The sequence below is a fragment of the Elephas maximus genome, chromosome 20 (genome assembly GCF_024166365.1).
Source record: "Elephas maximus indicus isolate mEleMax1 chromosome 20, mEleMax1 primary haplotype, whole genome shotgun sequence".
Classification (NCBI taxonomy): Eukaryota; Metazoa; Chordata; class Mammalia; order Proboscidea; family Elephantidae; genus Elephas; species Elephas maximus.
Window position 1 is genome coordinate 36800438 of NC_064838.1, and position 24393 is coordinate 36824830.

The 24393-nt window shown below is 40.9% G+C and overlaps 1 protein-coding gene and 1 non-coding gene across 6 annotated transcripts in view; both read right to left on the reverse strand.

Moving 5' to 3' along the window:
• Window positions 1-24393, reverse strand: part of VGLL4 (vestigial like family member 4) — a 163826-nt gene that overhangs the window by 99029 nt on the left and 40404 nt on the right. The gene's annotated exons all lie outside the window — the stretch shown is intronic.
• Window positions 17612-17682, reverse strand: TRNAE-UUC (transfer RNA glutamic acid (anticodon UUC)). Its single transcript has one exon. It is a non-coding gene; the product is annotated as a tRNA-Glu (tRNA).

Here is a 24393-nt window from a genome sequence, read left to right on the forward strand (position 1 = left end):
AATTCTCACTCAGAAACGCACATTTAGTTAACACTGAACTAAAAGAAAACAGAGAATAACTTGTGCAATAAGTACTTATAAAATATTTAAATGCCTATTTTACGCACTTAGTTAATGAATGTGAAAATATTTCGAAGAGTCTTTTTAAAAAGTGTCATTACTCCACTGTTGATAGAAAATACTAAACAAAATGTAGCATCTAGAATATTTTTAATTATAGGAGAGTGTCACCAAGTCCCCAAAACAGAGACATCCAACAATGCCTCCCACATCTCCCCACACACACCTGACTCCTACCTCCAAGCCTCAGGTACAGGTTTATCCTACCTAGGGCCATGAGAGGTAAAAATCTGGAAGTTAAACCCAAAATATATACGATTTTTAATGGCTTCAAATACTGTTTACTTGCCTTCTGGATCCTAAATATATGATGTTATGTCCCTCCCACCAAAATATATATACCTGTGTGTGTATGTATGTTTTAGAATTCTGGCTGCTAACCAAAAGGTCAGCAGTTTGAATCTACCAGCTGCTCTTTGGAAACCCTATGGGGCAGTTCCATTCTATCCTACAGGATCGCTATGAGTCAGAATAGACTCAACTGGCAGTGGGTTTTTTTGTCTGTTTGTTTATACCTATAGACGTAATCCTATCTGGGGATAGGGTTTTCTTTGTTCGTATTAATGAGGCCCTATCAGTGTTTTTTTTTATCAGTGTAGGGTATATCCTAGAGGCAAGCAAGCACAAACAAGGTGGCCGGGGGGGTGGTGGGGGGGGTGCGGGGGTGCGGCAGGCATAGACGCCACATGAGAATCACTAAGAAACCAAGAAATGCCAGGGCTACAGAGGCTGAAAGAGACGAGGGCCTTCCCCCAGAGCAGACAGAGAGAGAGAGCCTTCCCCTAGAGCCAATGGTCTGAATTCAGACTTCTAGTCTCCTCAACCGTGAGAAAATAAATTTCTGTTCTTTACAGCTACCCACTTGTGGTATTTCTGTTCAGCACTAGGAAGCTAAGACATATGGCCAGCAAGGCGTTCAATAAACAACATGGACAGGGTGAGTGCTGTAATAACAAAAATTCTGTTTCACTTGCCTGGAAGCGATTGGGATCCCAAGATGATGGGCACAGTCTCTGTCTTTGAAGAGTTTATAATCAATGACAGAGTACAAGACCTACAAACAAACAATAGAAGGCAGCAGAAGGGAAATCTACTTTCTAAAGCGACTTATGTGGGCTTCATAAAGAAAGTGACTTTTGTGTGAGCCCTTAAAAGAACAGAATTTCAAAGCAGGGTTGAGGGACAAGGGATTCCAAACACAGTACTTCATTCGACGTGAATGAAATAAAGTATTTGCTGTGTAACTCATTGACTATTCATGGGGCATACTAAGTGAACTTCAACTGATTACTCAGGATAAAAGGAACTTAAAACAGAAAAATAGTTCAAATGCCTAATCCTGCAGGCCAGAAGTTAGTCGGAAGCAGGTTCTAATCTTGGCTTTGTCATGGACTAGCTTTGTGAGTTCAGGCAAATCACTTAGTCCCTCTGATCCAGTTCTCCATTTTTAAAAAATGAGGATAATGATAAAAACCAAAACCAAACCCACTGCCATCGAGTCGATTCCGACTCATAGCCACCCTATAGGACAGAGTAGAACTGCCCCATAGAGTTTCCAAGGAGCACCTGGTAGATTCGACCTGCTGACCTTTCAGTTAGCAGCTGTAGCACTTAACCACTACGCCACCAGGGTTTTCAAGGATAGTGATACCACCTTCAAAAGACTGATTATTCCCCCTTGATGCCACCACTTCTGTCACAGCATTTATGAGGCATCTTTGTTTACTCTGAAACCCCCACCACTTGAGTTGCTAGGTGGCACCTACAGTTTAGCACTCAACTACTAACCAAAAAGTTGGTGGTTCAAACCCACCAAGAAGAACCTCTGAAGACAAGGCCTGATGATCTGCTTCTGAAAAGTCACAGCCTTGGAAACCCTATGGAGCGGTTCTACTCTGCACACATGGGGTCACCATAAGTCAGAATCAACTTGACAGCAACTAACAACAACAACAAGAAGTACTAGCTGTTGTTAGCTGTCGTGGAGTAGGCCCCGACACCTGGCAACCCCAGGCACAATGGGCTTGGACATGGTGATCCATAGGTTTTCACTGGCTGATTTTCTAAAGTAGATTGTCAGGCCTGTCTTCCCAGTCCATCTTAGTCTGGGAGCTCCACTGAAACTTGTTCAGCATCATAGCAACACTCAAGCCTCCACAGACAGACATGCGATAGCTGCGCGTGAGACATGTTGGCCAGGAATTGGATCCAGGTCTCCTGGCATGGAAGGCGAGAATTCTACCACTGACCACCACTCCCCCCTGCTAGTACTAGCAGACACCCAATAAATGCCAAGTTCTCTTCCTTTCTATTGGATTTCATTTGCTGTGAAACTACTTTCCTTTGTACAATAAAGCATGCAAAAGCTGGACGATGAATAAGGAAGACCGAAGAATTGATACCTTTGAATTGTGGTGCTGGTGAAGAATATTGAATATCCCATGGACTGCCAAAAGAATGAGTAAATCTGTCTTAGAAGAAGTACAACCAGAATGCTCCTTAGAAGCAAGGATGGCGAGACTTTGCCCCACATGCTTTAGACGTGTTATCAGGAGGGATCAGTCCCTGGAGAAGGACATCATGCTTGGTAAAGTTGAGGGTCAGTGAAAAAGAGGAAGACCCTCAACAAGACGGATTGACACAGTGGGTGCAATGATGGGCTTAAGCATAACAAGGATTGTGAGGATGGCATGGGACCAGGCAGTGTTTCATTCTGTCATATACAGGGTCGCTGTGAGTCGGAACTAGCTTGATGGCACCTAACAACAACATGAAGCATATTGTGCTTCCAATTGTGAAATATCTCAATATCTTAAATCGAGTCTTTACCTTGCAGGTTTCAGCATACCTCTATCCCAGGGGGATTTCTGTATTATTAATGTTATAGGTTTCAAAAACATAACTTTAGGGCTTGAGCATATGAAACACCAGCAGAAAATCATTTAAACTTAGTTCTAAAAATTAAATAACTTTGGGATCCTAAGAAACGACTCTTAAGCTTTATTTCCAATAAAAAAAAAATAGATTAAGGGAAATCCAGAACACCAAACATAAACAAAAATCATCCATTGCTCATTTCAATTTCATCATGGGAGCCATGAGACTGAACAAAAATCTTCACAAAAATGAACACATATACCCTGCTTGCTTAAGCTACACAAATACTAAAGGAGAAGGGCCTGTGGCATACTGGCTTCATCAACAGACAGTCAAAATTCCTGCTACAGTAGAATGGAGAAATCTTCTCAGGGTGGAGTGCTGGTAAGAAAGCTTTCCAAGGCAACAGTTCAAGCACCTATAGCCTCAGCACTGTGTCCTAAATGCTTCATCACAATCCTTCAGCAAACAGCTAACCCAGAAAGAACAATCCCCATTTAAAACTGAGTAATAATGAAAAAGGACCCATAGAGAATGATGCAAATGAAGTACAAGATAAGAGAAGGAAAGGAGCATTACATGAATAGGCAGCTAGAGAAAACAGCCAGAGAAATTATGCCATGAAGAATTTGAAAATTATGAACCAGCTCACCCTTCAGCCAAAGGTTAGACAGGTCTATAAAACAAACAGTAACACAAGTAGTTCCATCACGTATAGGAGACTAAATGGGCATAGCAGCCCCGGGGCAAGGAGGAGGCAGGAGGGGACAGGAAAGCTGGACTAATGGAAGTGGGGAACCCAGGGTCAAGACGGGGAGAGTGTTGACATGTCAGGGGTTGGCAACCAATGTCACAAAACAATATGTGTATTAATTGTTTAATGAGAAACTAATTTGCTCTGTAAACTGTCACCTAAAGCACTATTAAAAAGGAAAAAAGGGCTCTTAAAAAAAATTATGAACCAACATTTCCCTGTGAAATTAAAAAAAGAAGGTATAATCTCTCTGAAGTAAGAGCTCAAATAAGAAACAATAAGACAACAAGTAGAGATGAAAAGATAGGCAGCAGAGTTCAAACAGAAGAGAAAAATTAAACTATGACAGAAAAGCATGTCACATTAAAAGCTACACAAGAAATAGAGACATTGATGAAAACACAACTAGATGGATGGAAGGTAGGCTTCAGAAAACCAAGCAAAATTAAGTAGAAAAGAATATAGTTTAAAAAAAGGATTAAAGAAAAAAGTGCAGATACAGAAGACAAAGGAGATCTAACACAGGAATAATTGATGACCTGAAGAAAAGAACAATAAAATAAAATAAAAAAAAAACATAAAATAGAAAGCTTTCCCAAAATAAAAAAGGCCTGAATTGGTACAGTAAAAAAATCTAATACACATTGGTCAACATGAAGACATGCATTGATACAGCCATACAATTTCAAGGATAAAAAAATCTTAAGGGCATAATAGCAGATATTTGTTATTTTGGTGCTCAGCATCAGAAATTGTATTGAGGAGGAATCCCAAAAGAGCCAGAAGGCAGGACTCCACCCCTCATCGCTGAGGAAGAACAGCATATATTCCTTCTACTTGCCTCCTTGAATAGAAAAAAAGGAAGAGGAAAGAACTGACGTGTCGGAATTGTGGTGCTGGTAAAGAATACTGAATATATACTGTGGACAGCCAAAAGGACACAATAAATCATAACACAAAGCAGTGTTAGAAGAAATACAATCAGAATGTTCCTTAGAAGCAAGGGTGTCAAGACAATCACTAGAAAAGAACATCATGTTTAGTAAAGTGGAGGGTCTGGAAAAACAAGGGAAACCCTCAATGAGATGGATTGACACAACAGCCTCAACAATGGACTCAAGCATACCAACGATCATGAAGATGGCATACAACTGGGCAATGTTTCATAAGGTCACCATGAGTTGGAGCCAACTCGACAGCAGGTAACAACAACAACATCACCATCTACAGAAATTATAAGTATGTTTTATATAAGGCTTTTTTAAAAAATTGTATAATTAGTAGCTTAATTATTACAAAGAGGAAAAATTCACCCATCTTAATGTATAAACGGCTTCCATAATTAATCCTAGTTATCTCCCTTCTACTTCTTCACGCAGAAATGTTTGGATTGGAGAAGGATGTCTATACGACTGAGATGTGACCCATGCTCAAGTCAGTAATTATGTCATAGCACAATGCAACCAGGCTGCGGCCATACCGTCATTAGAAGTTTCAAAAGAAAAGCATTTACTTTTTTTTAACTAAATGGCAGGAAACAGACCTTAATGGTTAAGCGTTTAGTTCAAGCATTTCACTAGCTAATGTATAAAACCATAACATTTCAGAGTTGGAAGGGGCTTGGACACTGTCTAAATCAAAATTCCTCACTAGTCAAAGAAATTCTTACACAAAAGACTAGTAGGTGGATGTCCATCTCACCTCTAGCCACAGGTGGCTAACCTGGGATGGCTCACGTGGGAGCCCATTATTCCACTGTTGGACAGCTCTTAATATTAGAAAGTTCTTGATAGTGAAGTGAAATCAATTCCTGTAATTTCTACCTGCAGAGTCTAGTTAGGTCTACTGATTAAGCCTACTGGAGCAATTCTGAATAATCAATCCTTCACCCAAAATAAGAATACTTGTCATTTAGAAGCCAGCTCTTCTATCTCACCGCAGACTTCTTTTCTCTGAATTAACTTTTTTTTTTTTTCTGGCATCAATAACTTTACAATTCTTATTTTAACCTTATAGATTTTAACCTTACAGATGAGAAAACTGTCAAATCATCATGAACCTTTGCTGTGGACCTCTCCAAAGGTTTAGGTCAGATTAAGGTCTAAAATTCCTCTGGCAAAGTCTTCACAACTTTTCTACTCAGAATCTTGACCGTAATATCAGTCCAAGGAGTGGCTTTTGATTCTGCCTTCCCTTCAGCTTGCTGATGAATTCATTCTCCTCCCTTTTCTCTGTGAAGTTCTCTCTCTCTCTCTTTTAATATTTTATTGCATTTTAGGTGAATGTTTACACAGCAAATTAGATTCCTGTTCAACAATTCATACACAATCTGTTCCATGACGTTGGTTACAGTCCCCACAACGTGTTAACACCCTCATCGTTTCCACCTCATCTGCCCCATTTCATCCATCCAGTTTCCCTGCCCCTCCTTGCCTTCTCATCTTTGCTTTTGGGTAAATGTCGATCATTTTGGTCTCGTTTTGATCTTGTATTGCTTAACGGAGCACATTCCTCATGGGTGTTACTGTTTATTTTATAGGCCAATCTATTATTTACCCGAAAGGTGAACTCCAGGAGTGGCTTCAGTTCCAGGTTAAAAGGGTATCTTAGGGGCATAGTCTCAGGGGTTCCTCTGGACTCTATCAGTCCAGTAAGTCTCGTCTTTTTTACGAATTTGAGTTTTGTTCTACGTTTTTCTCCCATTCTAACCAGGACCTTCTATTATGCCCCTGATAGAGCAGTCTATAGTGGTAGCCAGACACCATCTAATTCTTCCGGTCTCAGGCTAGAAGAGGTTGTGGTTCATGAGGACCTCTGTATTAACTAGTATTAACCAATTCCTTCAACTGTATCTCATAGTTTTAACCCCACATCACCCTGTCCAACTTCCTTCTCTGTGCAAAATTTAGTTTGTTACTGACCATCTTTAAAAGAGTACACAGAACTGAACGCAATATTTCAGAAGAGAACCGACTAATATAATAGGATCATTACTTCCTATGGTCTGGGTACTTCTGTACTATTGATTCTTTATTGTTTTCTACTTCTGCCTTTTTAGATTATGTCCATTATTCTCTCCTATAGATTCTTTGTTCCTTGCTCCCAGAAGCAACTGAAATAAAGCAAAAACGAAACAAGAAAATACATAGCATCTCTGATGCTCTTTATACTAGGTAAGTTTCAAAATGTATTTCAGAAATCTGGGACTGGTAGGACTTGTCCAAACAGAGAAGTCACATGTAATAGAAACTAGAGTTTCCTGATAATTCAAATCCTATTTGCTGTGGAATTTTGCCAAGTATAATTATGGTAGAATCCTATCCAGAAATAGACTCCTTAAGAATTAAAATTATCGAGATAAACATCTTAACTTCTTGATAATTCAAATTACCTTAACATCTAAACTCAAAGACACAGGCATACACAGGCTTAAGGATGCAGGGTAGTTTTAATGTGAGAAGTAAACTGCAGTAAACAGCTACTGAAGTTGGGAGAAACAGAGCAATAAATAAATGCCCTGGTTACCTGAAAGTTACCAGATATAAACTATTAACTTTCAATTACTTAGAAGACAATCTTAGGACATATATTTTAATGGACAGTCACATGGACAAAATAAACTGAGCTTTCTTTTGACAACCTTGTGATGCTTTAAGCCAGGTCATCACTATGAAAATGAATTCTCTCTGCGCAGGGCTCTGTATAAAGCAGGTAATGGGCTGAGGCCAATACATGCTAATAACTAGTAACAATCTCTAGGTCCCTGGGTGGTGCAAAAGGTTTGCAATCATCTATTAACCAAAAGGTTGTCAGTTCAAATTCACCCAGCTGTGCCATGGAAGAAAGGCCTGGCAATCCGCTTCCATAAGATTACAGCCATTAGAAACCCTGTGGAGCAACTCTACTCTGAAACACATGTAATCCCCTTCAGTAAGGTTGTCGTTGTTAGGTGCCGTCGAGTTGGTTCCGACTCATATTGACCTGTGTATAACAGAACAAAACACTGCTCAGTCCTGCATCATCCTCACAATCTTTGTTATGCCTGAGTCCGCTGTTGCAGCCACTGTGTCAGTCCATCTCATTGAGGGTCTTCCTCTTTTTCACTGACCCTCCACCAAGCATGATACGTTCTCCAGGGACTGGTCCCTCCTGATAACATGCCCAAAGCATGTGAGACGAAATCTCACCACCCTCACTTCAAGGAGCATTCTGGCTGTACTTCTAAGATTACAGCCATTGAAAATCTTACAGAGCAGTTCTGCTCTGAAATACACGAGTTGGAAGCGACCTGACAGCAATAGGTTAGTAGCCATTTATCCCAATTTTCTAAGACAATTCCAACTCCATGTATTCTTTCCAATGTATGTAATCCTTTAAAAGCACAGAGAAACATGACTGGATTTTCCTACTTTAATAATAATACCCATGTAACATCTTCACAAATCAGAAAAAAATTATTTGTGTGACCACATCTTAATATTTTAACTTGAAGAAATATAATTATTATATCAATCACATACCTAGCAAACTGCCTTAAAAAAAAAAAAAAAAAAACCTCCTTAACAAAGATATATGTATAAAAGATTCATGACAACCTTGTTTATTAATACAAAAAAAAAAATTGAAAATGATGGGAACTAATAAACTAATAAAGTACATTATAGTACATCTATACAATGTAGTTCTTTAAAATGATGTAGATCTTTATTTAATGATATTGAAAATGTTCACAATAATTTTAAATGAAAGAAGAAGGCGATATAGATGATATGACTCCATGTTTGTTTTATGCACATGTTGTTAGGCGCTGTTGAATTGATTTCAACTCACAGTGATCCCACGTGACAGCGCAGAACTGCCCTGTAGGGTTTTCTTGGCTATAATCTTTGCAGAAGCTGATTGCCAGGTCGTTCTCCGAGGGAGCCACTGGATGGATTCAAACTGCCAACCTTTCAGTTAGCAGCTGAGCGCTTAACCATTTCACCACCAGGGCTCCTTTTTAGGTACACAGTTTATATATAATATTACAGATCTAGCTAACTATATATAAATAGTATGTTAGCGAGTATACTATTCTCGTGAGGGCTCGAGCACAGCAACAATTGTGAGGATGGCGCAGGACCGGGCCGTGTTTCGCTCTGTTGTGCGTAGGGTCGCTATGAGTCGGAATCGACTTGACGGCACCTAACAACAAAATCATATACTTATCAGGAAGATGTTTGGAACCAATACACCAAAGCTAATAGTACGTAAGTTACCTAGTGGGGGAGAGGGAGGATTTCAGGTGATTTTTGTTATCATTGTTTATATATTTTCTAGCTTTTAACGACTGAGCAAGAGGCAAATGACAAGAAAGTAAATCTGTGCCATTTGTTTAAATCCCTGGTCCTGTTTATTTTCTGTCATCTGTCTCGTGCTCATAAACAGAGAACAGTACATTAATCTTCGAGATTTTTCCAAAACCCACTTCCCTACCAACACAGGACCCTGCGATCCATAGAATTCTCTCTCTCAGAAAATGAAACTGACCTCAAGTATCACAAAACAGCTACCACCACTCAATTAACCAAAGCTTGCTCTCAGCCCCTTTTCCCTCAAAGCAGGGCAACATCCGTTGGAGATTTTCTTTAATGTCTCCAATTAATTTTTTAATAAATGTGATTAATGCCAAAAAGTAAAATTCCAAACCTCGGCTTACCAATATGGAAGTGAGTTGAATGTTTTCATCTACTGTAAAGATTCCACAATATTCAAATCCCAACATGTCTTCCCACACCTATAGCTTTGCCAGCACCAATTTTCCCCATGCTGCCAGGCCACAACCTGTAGGACAGGTAACTGTGAGCAGACAGAGAGAACTGGCTGAGCAGCTGTGGAGGAAGGAGGAGCTGAGTGCTGCTCCTTGTAAAGGAAGCCAAGTCCTGTCTATGCACGTAAGATCTGACAAAGTCTACCCCAGAAAACCACCAGTTGGGAGGACGCAATAACTTTCATTCATTCAGCATATATTAACTGACTTCTTACCATGTGCCAGGCACTGTTCTAGGACCTGGAGATGGTACAGCAAACAAAACAAGACAAAAATCTTCACTGTCTTGGATCTTACCAACCAAGACAAATAAACATAAAAATAAAGCAGGAAAGTGGGATATGAAGTGCTGGGCAAGAAAGTTCAGTCACAGATAGGGGAGCCAGGGAAGGCTGCTCTGAAGATGCGTTTGAGGGAAGACATGAACGTCTGAAGGACTATCATCCTAGACTGAGGGAACAGTAAGTGCAAAGGCCCTGTGGCAGGAGGGGGGACATGCTTTCCAGGAAGAGTGAGGCCAGCTTGACTTAGGATGAGATGGAGAGCTACTATAGTAGAAGGCTTCTGAACAGAGGAGTGAGAAAATCTGATTTACATTTTTAAAGGATCACTCTGGCACCAGTGTTACGAACAGACTGAAAGGGACAGGGGTGGAAGCAGTGAGAGGAGGTGGGAAGGTTCTGCAATCATCCAGGCAAGTGATGAGTATCTCTGGACTAGAGTGGTGGTAGTGGTGATGGTCAAAAGTGGTCAGATTTGGGATATATCTGAAGATAGATTCAACAGTTTGCTGTTGGACAGTTTGTGGGATGTGAGAGAAACAGAGTCAAGAAGGACTCTAAGCTTTTTGGCTTCCCTATGAGATTTTTTAAATGTATATTTGAACAGGCTTGGGAATCCAGAGCCAGAGAGACTCTAAGCTATTAAAGGACAGCTACAGGCACTTGCGGAGCCCTGGGGGCGCAGCGGTTAAGAGCTATGGCTGCTAACTAAAAAGTTGGCAGTTTGAATCCACCAGCCACTCCTTGGAAACCCTATGGGGGCAGTTCTACTCTGTCCTATAGGCTCACTATAACTTGGAATTGACTTGATGGCAAAAGATATAGGACTTACATTGGTGGTTCAGGGGTTGAATTCTTGCCTTCCATGTGGGAGACCTGGGTTTGGTTCCTGACTAATACACCTCATGTAGGGCCACTGTCTGTCTGTTAGTGGAGGCTTGCATGTTGTTATAATGTTGAACAGGTTTCAACAGAGGTATAAGACTAGGATGGACTAGGAAGAAAGGCCTGGAGATCTACTTTTGAAAATCAGTCAACGAAGATCCTGTGGATCACACTGGTCCAATCATGGAGACCAGGGATTATTTTGTTCATTGTGCATGAGGTCGCCATGAGTTGGGGGCCAACTTGATGGCAGCTAACAACAACAACATGGGGACCTATAGACTTACATGCTTCTAAGGCTCCTTTAAACACTAATCTTACAAAGAAATTCACTGCAATAGATAGTCACTTACAAAATATTTATGCTACTACAGTTTTTTTTACTCACGCTTACTTTATTCTTTGTAGAAAAAAAGTAGAGATTCTTACAAATTTACGAGAAACTTATTCTCATAAATCACTAATAACTGTTGGTGGCCAAATGCAAACACATTTGGTCAGTTCTTGCTCTTCTTAACCTCTCTGTAGCACGCCAAGACTGCTGACTCCTCCCTCCTGGATGAAATTCCGCTCTGGGCTTCTCCTCAGGGTACTCCGACCTTCCTGACTCCTTCCCTGATTCCGCTTTCTCATTCAACACACCCTGATGCAGATATTTTCCAAAGAGCTATCCTTGACTATCTTCTGTCTCACTAGTCTTTCCTTCAGCAATTGTATCACTTCAAGCAACAACCCCTTCAAAGCAAGGCACATAAATTTATACCTCTAGCCTGTCTTTGCACCTCAGTTGGCTATTTCAAGTTGCATCCTTGACACTTCGCTTCTAGTTTAATATCCTGCAGCATCACAGACTCACTAAATCCTAAACTGAGCTGAGTCACTGTTGTCTTTGGCTAAAGCCAAGGGAGCAGGATGATTCTGAAGGACAGGCCACACAGCACAGGCTTTGCATCCCACAGGTAAAAGGGGTAAAATGAGATTGGTGAGTCTCCTCGTGGTCCTTCTTCACTTCTCCCTCTGAACTTATATAACAAAAATATAATTTTAAAACATACAGATAACAAAAATCATCTGCCTAGCTTTTGTGATATTTTAGCTTCTACGTAATATAAAGGCAAACAGTGACATATACTTATTCTTTAACTATATATAGTATATACTTTTATACATATGAAGGAAGGCCTGGTGATCTATGTCTGAAAACTAGCCAATGAAAACCCTATGGATCATGATGGTCTGACCTGCAACTGATCATGGGGATGGTACAGGACTGGGAAGAGTTTTCATTTTGTTATGCATGGGGTTGCCATGAGTTGGGGGTGGGGGAGTTCTCCAGGGCAGTTAACAACAGCATAAACATACACACGCAACATACCATTTATTTGATTGGTTTATCTTTCCTACTAGACTATACAGTCATTCAGGGCCAATTTTATTCACTATTATGTAATTTCTGTGTAGTACCAGTGACTTTGCACATAGAAAACAAAAAAACAAAAAAAACCTATTGCCATCTAGACAGTTCCAACTCATAGCGACCCTATAGGACAGAGTAGAACTGCACCATAGAGTTTCCAAGGAGCACCTGGTGGATTCAAACTGCTGACCTTTTGGTTAGCAGCTGCAGATAGCTCTTAACCACTAAGGCACCAGGGATTTCTGCACATAGAAGGGCCACAATAAATACTTGTTGAATCATGAACAACTGTGTAAGGGGCAATAGAAAGTGACCAAGTATCACAGTCTGATCATTAAAAATTTCTTCAAAAGATGCTTCCTTTTGAATTCTCTAAATATCACTACTACTTGAGTTGCATTTCCTTTATTCTACAATTAACCAAAGTTCCCCAAAAATAGGGAACTTCTGACATATTCCACGAGGGTTTCAAATTTCCTGTCTCTCAGCCACAGGAAGCAACCTATTTTTCAAGCTATAAAAAAATAAAAAAATAGACACCCTCAAAACAAACAAAACCCCTAAGAGTAGTAATTAATTTTAAGGGAGATAGGGTTTAAAACATCAAAACAGTTCTACTCTCATCTTCTAAATCCCAAATACAGCCTATTTGGAGTAACCATTATTGCTAAAAGGAGCCCCTGGTGGCATAATGGTTAAGTGCTTGTTTACTAGCCAAAAGGTTTGCAGTGTGAACTCTCCTGGAGGCAGCCCGGAAGGCAGTCCTGGCAATCTGCTTCCAAAAGGTCACAGCCTTGAAAGCCCTATGGGCCACAGTTCTATTTTGCACATATGGGGTTGCCATGAGTTGGAATCAACTTAATGGCAACTAACAACAACTATTTCTAAATGTATCATGCTTACTATCGTTCCTAGACTTTTTTATTGAAATGATCCAATCTGTTCTCCCCTTGCTACTGGAAGATGGCCACCTACCAGCAGCATCAGCATGAAAATTATTGGGCCCCACCCCAGGCCTATTGAATCAGACCCTCTGGGGGTAGGCACAGGAACTGTTTTGACAAGCTGTCTTGGTGAGCATGTGAGAAGGACATTTTGAAAAGACATCTGCAAATGTCACATGGCTCGCCAAAAACCTTCAACAGCCACAGGGTCAAGTTCAAACACCTTGACAAAAAGTGAACGATCTTCTTAATTTAATTGCAAGAATATTCCATTACATCAGCAGCCATGTGTTGACCACGCACTATGAGGTAGGCAGTTTTGCAGGGACCCAGGGCACAGCAGTGAACTAGACAGCCGATGTCTCTACTCTCACAGAGCTCACATTCTAGTGGGGGAAACTGATCTCAGAACTCATCTCTGGTTTACCTCCCCATCACCAATGTTCTAGTCACACGGCCTTAGTGAACCTTCTCCAAACAGATCAATGCACTTTGCTAACTTCATGCCCAGGCTCATGCTATCTTCTTGTGAACTTCTTCCCCACCATTCCCGCTATCAAACGTGCAAAAGTCCTTTCAATTCAAACGTTATCACTGAAGCCACTTGCACCCATCCCAACCACCTCCCTGACTCAATCCTCTAGAATGGAAATGATTGCATGACTATATTGTGGTTCATTACTTAAATGTCTGCTTCTACTCGACTGAACACAGCGCACCTCAAGGTCGGGGCCATGTATTACCCATCCTTATATCCTTGACACCTAGCACATGGCTTGGAGCAAATAGGTGCTTGAATGTTTTAAAGAGCCCCTAAGTGGTACAAAAGGAGCCTTGGTGACACAATGGTTAAAGCACTCTGCTGCTAACTGAAAGGTTGGCGGTTCACACCTACCAGCTACTTCATAGGAGAAAAGACCTGTGATCTGCTCCTGTAAATATTACCACCTAGGAAACCCTATGGGGCAGTTCAACTCTGTCATACAGGGTCGCTAGGAGTCAGAATTGACTTGAGAGCACAAGTTCAAACAGTTAACCCATTCAGCTGCTAACCCAGAGGGTGGCGGTTTGAGTCCACTCGGACACGCCTTGGAAGAAAGACCTGGAGATCTACCTGCTGTCTAGTCAACTCGTACTCATGGCAACCCCACAGGCCAGAAAAGAACTGCTCCATAGGATTTTCAGTGGCTGAGTTTTCAGAAGTAGAACACTGGTGTTTTTATGAAGTATTGCAGCATTTAAATGAACAGGCAGGAAAAGCACTGCATCACCATTTTGCCAGATCATTGAAAAAATGTAAAAATAAAAAGAACATTCTTATCATGGCGGAGAGCCATGCTTCTCAAACTTGACAGTGTAAATGGAACAGTCGGGGACTTGGTCAGAATGCGAAGTATCAGTCAGTGGTTCTGCTGGGGGGACTGGGGGTCTGCATTGCCAACAAGCTCCCAGGTGATGCCAAGGACCACATTTGAGTAGCAAAGAAGTAGAGACTATATCCTAGACAGCAACCAGCTGCATGAAGGGCCTCATTCTGAGAATAAATAACCTAAAAATTCATGTTTTTCTTTTTTTTGCTTCAGCTGGGAAAACTCCAGCATCTGGCTCACAGCCCAGGATCCCAGCCACATGCCTCTTAAAATAGGTCTATCAAATGCCTAACATCTTTTCAAAAGAATAGGATATTTGGCTTAAATTCTAGCCCAAATGCTTGATACTCACCAATCCAATCTTTTTTTTTTTAATAACTTTATCCTTGTTTCCATTTTCACTTCTTGCTCTATCTACCCTTCAGAAAATTGTGTCACAAAACTCTGAAATCTCTATTGTCGCTTGCCGGCTGGGTAAATAAAATCCTTTTCTCCATTTGCTTATCTCCTACAGAGCACAGGAAGACTTTTTTCCTGGTAAATTTTCTAAATTATTTAAGATTCCCGATGGATACAGTATCACATACAAGAAACTGGGAAACCAAAAGGGAGGGCTTTTGGACTCCCTGAAAGTTGGCAGTCACTTGCAATCATCACCCCATCAGAGAGGACAATCACGGGTCCTCTTTGCAAAGTAAAAATGCTATTGAACTAGAATAAGTACAGGAGGCCAACTGCTATGCAAACATCTTTCAGACACTCAGACAGTAACTTGATTTTCTAAGACTGCACTGTCCGTATTAAAACAGCTTGAGAAGGAAGCATATGCTTCTATTTAGTGTCTGGGTTTTTTTTTTCTGTCTTTCTTCCTATTTCAAATTTTACCTCCCTATTATTTCCTTGGAATTCCTCAGTAGGGCAAACAATTAATGCATTTGCTGCTAAATGAAAGTTTGGAGGTTCGAGTCCACCCAGAAGTGCCTTGGAACACAGGCCTAGCAATCCCCTTCCCAAAACCCAGCCACTGAAAACCCTTTGGAGCACAGTTCTCCTGACACACATAGGGTCGCCATAAATTGGGGTCGACTCAATGGCAACTGGTGTATTATTTTCTTATTTTAAAAAATATCTTTGCTCTCATTCAATATCCCTGAAGCAATACAATATCCCTGAAGCAATACAATATCCCTGAAGCAATACCCCTGGCAAAATCTTCACAATTGCCTATGAATATGCCAGCAGGGACACAGGTTTCCAAGTCAAAACTTACCCAAATATCTTCTGCGAAACTTCTGCAAGGTGATGACATACGCATTCTGAGCGGTATTATCATGACCTTGCTGAGACTGTGCTAAAATTCTTAGCACAGCAAGCGACTTTTAAACAGCTTTGTCTAGTCCCTTCATTTTACAGGTGAGGACGCAGAGAATCAAAGTAACGTACGTACTCAAGGTTGCACTGCTATTAAGGGACAAATCGGAATTAGAAACTAAGTCTCCTGACTGCTTTTCTTTTGTGAATTTTCTAATAATCTATAGAAAACAGAGGCTGCCAATTATGAGAAACAATAGCTCTCTATTTACCTAAGACACAACAACCAATGAAAAAATTCTAAAAAAAGAAAATGAGAATGCCAAGCTCTTTATCTTAATTGAAAACAAAAGGGCAGACATCATGCCGAATCCTTAGGCCAGTTACTTAGACGAGACCTGAATTTAAAATAGCACAGTCCCCAGGTCTGTCCCACAGGCCAGGTTTCACAGCAAATCTCTGCCCTTCAGTAGAGGCAAGAAACCCTTCTGAACACCATAGATAGAAGCAGGGCAAAAGAAAATCAGCTCAGGGTCATTCTTCAGTGAAGAATTAAGGTTTAATTTTACAGAAAAATTTAGGGTATAAACAAAGAACACTGAACTTTAGTCAAGGCGTTCATGGATTACTGAAATAGATACTTTGATTTTTATACTGGCAGCAATTCAAAGAGGAGTCCCAGAGAGAAGAGAGGGTTGAGGGCTCCAAGGAGGCAGGGTTGTGTAGATGGTTCATTGCGATGTCTCTAGGGCCAGGAGAGGGCCAAGCACAGAAGACATGCTCAATGCATATTTGTTGAATAGATGACTCCAAAGTGAAAGGAGAGAAAAGAAAGTTGTTAAACACACACACAAATACAGAATTTAAAGAATATACAAATAGGTATATATTAAATACATTGGAATGGTTGCTTATGGGGGGATGAATGGAAAATGGTGACAAAATGTAATTATTAAATAGATAGGGACAAAAGCAGATTAGAGGTTACTGGGGGCTGAGAAGGGGAATGGGAAGTCATTGCTTAAGGGGTACAGAGTTTCTCTTTGGGGTGATGAGAAGTTTTTGAAATAGATAGTGGTGAGGATTGTACAAGGTTGTCAATGCAATTAATGCCACTGAAATGTGCACTTAAAAATGGTTAAAATGGCAACTTCTATTTTTATATAAATTTTACCTCAATCAATCAGAATGGGGCTTGCATGGATCAATGACAGATAATACGTCACGCTTTGAGAGTCCATCAAGTGAAAAAAGAAAAACGTTGGGAGAGATGGGAAAAGGCTGGAATGGCGAGCAAAACTTTATATACTTAGTCCCACACTCCATCATTAATTCAATGTTTTTCTACTTCAGTGAGCAGCCTCTCAATCATTTACAACAGGTAAGAGTTAAAGAGGGGTTCGGAAAAGGAAGAAAGTCCCAGTGAGCATTCCAAGGGAAACTCCATTCATTAAACAAATACTGAAAGCCTGTTACGGACTAGGCACTGTTTTGGGTGCTGTGACAAACTGTAACCCCCAGAGAGCTTACGTACCAATGGGGGAGAAAGGCAATGCACAAATACACAATATGATACCAACAAATACTATGTGCAATAAAAAGAAAGGCAAGTTTACAACTCTGTGAATTTACTAAAAACTACTGGAATGAAATGCTGCCTGGTCCACGATCTGTTGTGGTTCAGACTGTTGTGATTCATAGGGTTTGCAATAGATGATTTTCAGAAGTAGATCACCAGGCCTTTCTCTCTAGTCAGCCTTAGTTCGGAACTCTGCTGAAACCTGTTTACATCACAGCACACGTAAACCTCCGCTGACAGACAGGTGGGTGGCTGAATGTGAGGTGCACTGGCTGGGAATCAAACCCAGGTCTCCCACATGAAAGGCAAGAATTCTACCACTGAACCACCACTGCCCTTACAGGTCAACTATATGGCATGTGAACTATATCTCAATAAAAGTAGCAAAAAAAAAAAAAAAAAAAGGAATAGCGAACATTGGGGCTGGGTATTAAACGTCATGATTTTGTGCTGCTCTAAGCACCTAGCCAACTTACCATGGCAGATTGATTACACATCCCCCACATGGCTCCAGAAAGCTGGCAGCCAGACTTCTGAGCTCCAGGCAGCTCTGGGAAACTTGATTAGCCCAAGATGAAAGACCCACGATATTGACATTGAGGGTTCCCCCAACAGATGGCCTCAGAGGTGACCCTACCTACAGTGAAGTTCAGAGTATAAGCCCATCCCTTTAATTGAACTCATCAATTTCTTCCCTAGCCTTAATCATGAGCAGACAACTGGATATTTGATGAAAGCTAATAATGTGAAAGACAGAGACCAACTCAAACTGGGAAAGGTAACCCCAAGGACACAGAAACTATGAAGGAAGAAAATTTTTTCAACGATATCAATTCCCTCAGAGAGATAAGATATAGCATCCATGAAACAGAATTTCATTTTTAAAAGAGCTCTAGAAAATTAAAAGCATGATAGAAGTTTGAAAAATAATAAAAAGATTAGGAAAAAAAGTTGAGAAAAATCTCTGAAAAAGTAGAACAAAAAGACAAGGATGAAAAGGGCAGGGTGGGGGGGCGGTTAGACCAGTCTAGGAGGTCCAACAGCTGAAAAATAAAATTGCCAGAAGGAGAGAACAGAAAAACAAAAAAACAAAACAGAGACAAAAACAATTATCGATGAAATTATTTAAGAAATTTTCTCAGGAATGAATTTCCAGGTTGAAAGGGCCTGTTGACCCCTGATATAACAGATAATAAACCCACAAGGTACAAACCTGTTGCCATGAGTCAATTCCAACTCATATAGGACAGAGTAGAAGTGCCCTTAGGGTTTCTAAGGAGCGGCTGGTGGATTCCAACTGCTGCCCTTTTGATTAGCAGCCGTAGCTCTTAACCACTGCACCACCAGGGGTCCACCACAAGGCACAGCAAATGAAATTTCAGAACATTACAGACAAAAGGAAACCCTGGTGGCAGAGTGGTTAAGAGTTCAGCTGCTAACCACAAGGCTGGCAGTTCAAATCCACCAGCCACTCTTTGGAAACCCTATGGGGCAGTTCTACCCTGTCCTATAGGATCACTATGAGTTGGAATTGACTCGAGGGCAATGGGTTTATAGACAAAAAGATGATCCTAAAACTTTTCAAAAAGAAAAAACTGATTACATACAACAAATCAGGAACCAGAATGGCTTCAAATTTCTCAACAGCAAAACAAAATTCTGAAGAAAGATGTTGTCTTAGTCATCTAGTGCTGCTTTAACAAACAGAAGTTTATTCTATCACCTTCTAGTAGGCTAGAAGTCCAAATTTAGGGCATCAGCTCCAGGGGAAGGCTTTCTCTGCCTGCTCTGGAGGAAGGTCCTTGTCATCAATCTTCCCCTGGACTAGGAGCTTCTTCGCACAGGAACCCCAGGTCCAAAGGATGCGTTCTGCTCCCTGCACTGCTTTCGTGGTGGTATGAGGTTCCCCAGTCCCTCTGCTCTCTTCTCTCTTTTATATCTCACAAGAGATTGGCTCAAGACACAATACAATCTTGTAGACTGAGTCCTGCCTCATTAACATAACAGCCGCCTATCCCACCTCATTAACATCATAGTGGTAAGATTTACAACACAAAGGAAAATCACATCAGATGACAAAATGGTGGATAGTCACACAATACTGGGAATCATGGCCTAGCCATATTGATGCACATATTTTTGGGGGACACAATTCAATCTGTGACATTCCACCCTTTGGCCCCCAAAATTCATGTCCTTGCCACATGTAAAACATATTCACCCCATCGTATCAGAGCAAAAGTCTTAAATCAACTCTAAGTCCAAAATCCAAAAATCCCTCTTCATCTGTGAAACCTAGAATACAAGTTATCTGGTTCTAAGGTACAATGGTGGAACAGGCACAAGCTAGACATTTCTGTTACAAATGGGAGAAACTGGAGGGAAAGAAGGGATAACAGGCACCAAGCAAGTCAGCAGAACACATTACATTAGCCCTCAAAGCTTAAAAATATTCTTCTGTTCTCTGAGACCATTTACACAACGGCCCTACCCTCCATACTCTAGGCATTGGCCATACCCTCCGGATTCTGAGTGGAGGCCCCTCAGCTCTGGGCTTCAGCTCCGCCTTCCAGGCCCACTGGAACAGCAACTCTGCTGCCTCGGCTTTGGGGGCACCATTCTAGTCCATCTGAGAGGCAACTCTATCCTTAGAAACACCAGAGGCCATGGCTTCACCCTTTGAAGCCTCAGAGGTCAGGGCCATACCTTTTGAGACTGAGGCAGCTCTGCTTTCCGTGTTCTCTTCAGCTTCTGCTTCCTGGTTCCTTGGCCTCTCGGGCCTCAGGCCCCATGCTGACCTCTGCCCTGCTGGGGCAAGTGTTCCAAAGCTCTGTAGCTCCACCAATAAATGCCTGGTGGCACCCCACTCCACCAGTAAACTTCGGCCAGAAGGCACTCAGCTTTCTTGCTCCATGAATGGGCAACTTGAATTCTAAACTCAAACTACCAATCAAATGGGAATGTAGAATAGAGATGTTTTCTGCACTATCTCAAAATATGTATCTTCCACATACTCTCAATGTCTCAACTGTCGATGTACAATCATTTCATTAGGTAGCATTTGATCAGGAACTAATGGTACTGAAGAAAGAAGTCCAAGTTGCACTGAAAGCACTGGCAAAAAACAAGCCTCTAGGAATTGACAGAACACCAATTCAGATGTTTCAACAAATGGATGTAGCACTGGAAGTACTCACTCGTCTATGTCAAGAAATTTGGAAGACAGCTACCTGGCCAACTGACTGGAAGAGATCCATATTTATACCTATTCCCAAGAAAGGTGATCTAACCAAATGTGAAAATTATCAAACAGTATTATTAATATCACATGCAAGTAAAATTTTGCTGAAGATCATTCAAAAGTGATATACTGCAACAGTATATCGACACAGAACTGCCAGAAATTCAAGCCACATTCAGAAGAGGATGTGGAACCCGGGATATCATTGCTGACGTCAGATGGATCCTGGCTGAAAGCAGAGAATACCAGAAAGATGTTTACCTGTGTCTTATTGACTATGCAAAGGCATTTGACTGTGCAGATCATAACAAATTATGAATAACATTGTGAAGAATGGGAATTCCAGAACACTGAATTGTGCTCTTGAGGAACCTGTACATAGATCAAGAGGCAGTCGTTCAAACAGAACAAGGGGATACTGTGTGGTTTAAAATCAGGAAAGGTGTGCATCAGGGTTGTACCCTTTCACCACACTTATTCAATCTGTATGCTTAGCAAATAATCCAAGAAACTAGACTATTTGAAAAAGAACAGGGCATCAGGATTGCAGGAAGAGTCATTAACAGCCTGTGATATGCAGATGACATAACCTTGCTTGCTGAAGGTGAAGAGGACTTAAAGCACTTACTGATGAAGATCAAAGACCACAGCGTTCATCAAGGATTCCACCTTAGCATAAAGAAAACAAAAATCCTCACAAATGGACCAATGAGCAACATCATGATAAATGAAGAAAAGATTGAAGTCATCAAGGATTTCATTTTACTTGGATCGACAATCAAAAGCCCAAGGAAGTGGCAGTCAAGAAATCAAAAGATGCAACTGCATTAGGAAAACCTGCTGTAAAAGACCTCTTTAAAGTGTTGAAAAGCAAAAATGTCACCTAGAGGAATAAAGTGACCTGATCCACACCATGGCATTTTCAATTGCATCATACGCATGCGAAAGCTGGACAATGAATAAGGAAGACCGAAGAAGAATTAGCACCTTTGAATTGTGGTGTTGGTGAAGGATATTGAATATACACTGGACTGCCAGAAGAACAAACAAATCTGTCTTGGAAGAAGTACAACCAGATGTTCCCTAGAAGCAAGAATGGCAAGACTGCATCTTCCATACTTTGGACATGTTATCAGGAGGAATTAGTTCCTGGAGAAGGACATCATGGTTGGGAAAGCAGAGGGCCAGCGAAAAAGAGGAAGACCTTCAACAAGATGGATTGACACAGTGGCTGCAACAGTGGGCTCAAGCATAACAACAATTGTGGGGATGGTGCAGGAGCAGGCAGTGTTTTGTTCTGTTGTAATAGGGTCATTGTGAATTAGAATCGACTTGACAGCACCTAACAACAACACACTTTTAGGATGAGCTCTTTGAAAAACAAGAAAGTAAGCCTGGAAAAAGAAATACCAGAGACCCTAGTACCCAGGATTTAGGCGAAGGAACACCAGCATGAAAGTGAAGAGAGCCCCAGTGCAATGCTGTGTACTAGACACAGGGGGCAGCCCGTCTATAACAACCTAGACAGGAGCAAAATCAAAATGTGTGGCCAGTCAAATATATCAAGACCAAAGTGGTGACCAGGGGTGGGAGGGAGAGGGAAAGGGGAACCATTGCTTAGGGTCACTGAGTTTCTGTTAGGGGTGATGAAAGAACTTGGAAGTGGACAGCGTGATCGTTGTACAACAAGGTGAACAAAATTAATGTCACTGAATTGTACACATAAAAATGACTGAAATAGCCTATGTTTTTATATATACTTACCGCAATAAAGAATAAACAAATTAGCAAAACTGTGTGGCCATGCACACCCACTCTCTGAGGCCCACTGTGTCCAGGCACTTTGTTAAGCAGTTGACATGCATCGTCTCACTTAAATTTTACAACAGCCCTGTCATATTAGCTATTATTAGCTACTAAACCAAAACCAAAACCCAAACCCATTGCTGGTGAGTCGATTCTGGTCGCCATGACTATTAGCAACTAGTATGACAACATTGTAGATGAAGACACTGAAGCCCAGACAGGATAATTTTACCAATGTCACATGGCTGTAAGTGGCAGAGTTGAAAATTGGAACTGAGGCCTGTCAGCCTTTTACACCTGTGGTTGTGACATGAGGAGACATTGTGAGGTGGAACAGAGGTTTGGAAAGTGGAAGGAGATACAGGGAGCTAGGCTAAGACAGCAGAGAGGACAGGACACATGCGGCGGGATACATAGAAACGGTGAGTGTTGGGTGCTATATAATTGCTGTTAGTTGTCATCCAGTCGATTGACTCGTGGTGACCCCATGTGTTACACAGTAGAACTGCTCTATGGGTTTTAATTGACTATAATCTTAACAGAAGCAGATTGCCTGACCTACCTTCCGCAGAGCCGCTGGCTGGTGCGAATTGCTAATGTTTAGGTTAACAGTCTAGCACAAACCATATTCGCCACCCAGGGACCTGCTGTGTGCTATACTGTTCTTTTTTTTTTCTTTTTTCCTGATTTTAAAGATTTCTCCAAATTAAAAAAGGAAGAGGAGAAGGATGGGGGAAGAGGAAAAAAAAAAAAGTGATGGGTGAAGAAAAACAAAGCGGGGAGAAACAGGAGGGAGGCAAGCACGGGACTAAGGGCACGGGACTAAGGAACACAATGATATGCTCAGGAGTTCAGAAAGTACAGTCTTAAACAGTATACCCTACCTTGCTGATAGGAAACCCTGGTGGCATAGTGGTTAAGAGCTATGGCTGCCAACCAAAAGGTCAGCCATTTGAATCCACCAGGCGCTCCTTGGAAACTGTATGATGTCAAGTGACATGACTCGTTCATTACTCAATAAGCAATCCAACAGATTTCCAAAGTCCTTCATACCCATCTTTTCAGTTTTAATCAAATTGCAACATGCACTGACTGGCTACAGCTAAGATATGCTGTGCTTGGGGTCCCAGGGGGCTCCGGGCACTCATCGAACTAACTCCATTGACTCATCTATCCATAAACCAACTCAGGTGAATTGATACAGATACAGTTTTTAAATGTTTTATACAAATTTAAGGCCCTGAGAAGAAAGAAAAGCTATGGAAATGTCCTATATAAATTACCCGATCCATAACCCTTTACAGAAGCTCCCCTTAACAATATCATTTGCTTGGGGGTGAAGGATTACCTAATTTGTTGAATATCTGCACAATTGCTCAGGGATAACAGCCCAACTTAATCTCATTTAGGTTCCTTTCTTAAGAGAGCAGGCAATATACATAACTTAGTTAATAATTTTCCATGAAAGCAAATACACATGTAAGTATACACAATAATTAGGTGGAAAATCCTATTCAATAGAAGTACTTGAATTAAGTGGATTGATACTGGGCTCAGGAAGAGGTGTTCTGACTTGATCTGGGTGTTTCCCTTAGATAAAAAAGATACTTTTTCTTCAAGAGAACCTAATTTATCTTATCATGCTTTGTGCTTTATTCTTGCTTCTGTTTATCAGTTACACACCTTACATGACTTCCAAGAGAGGAAAGAGAACCAAAGACCTCCAGCCATTCAAAATCCTATGGATTTGTGTAATTAAAAAATAATTTTAAACACTATTTGTCTAAATTAATAATCACTGAAGTATGTTTTATCTATTCAGTTGAAAAATCTTAAAAAAAGAAAACCAGGTGCCAGTAACAATGCAGGTGAAATTAACATATACGCAGTTATTTTGTGGCACTGTAAATTAATGCAATTATTTTAGAAAGCTATGTGGTAAAAAAAAAAAAAAATCTTAATGATATCCTTTTGCCAGTAATTTTCCTGAAATTAGGAA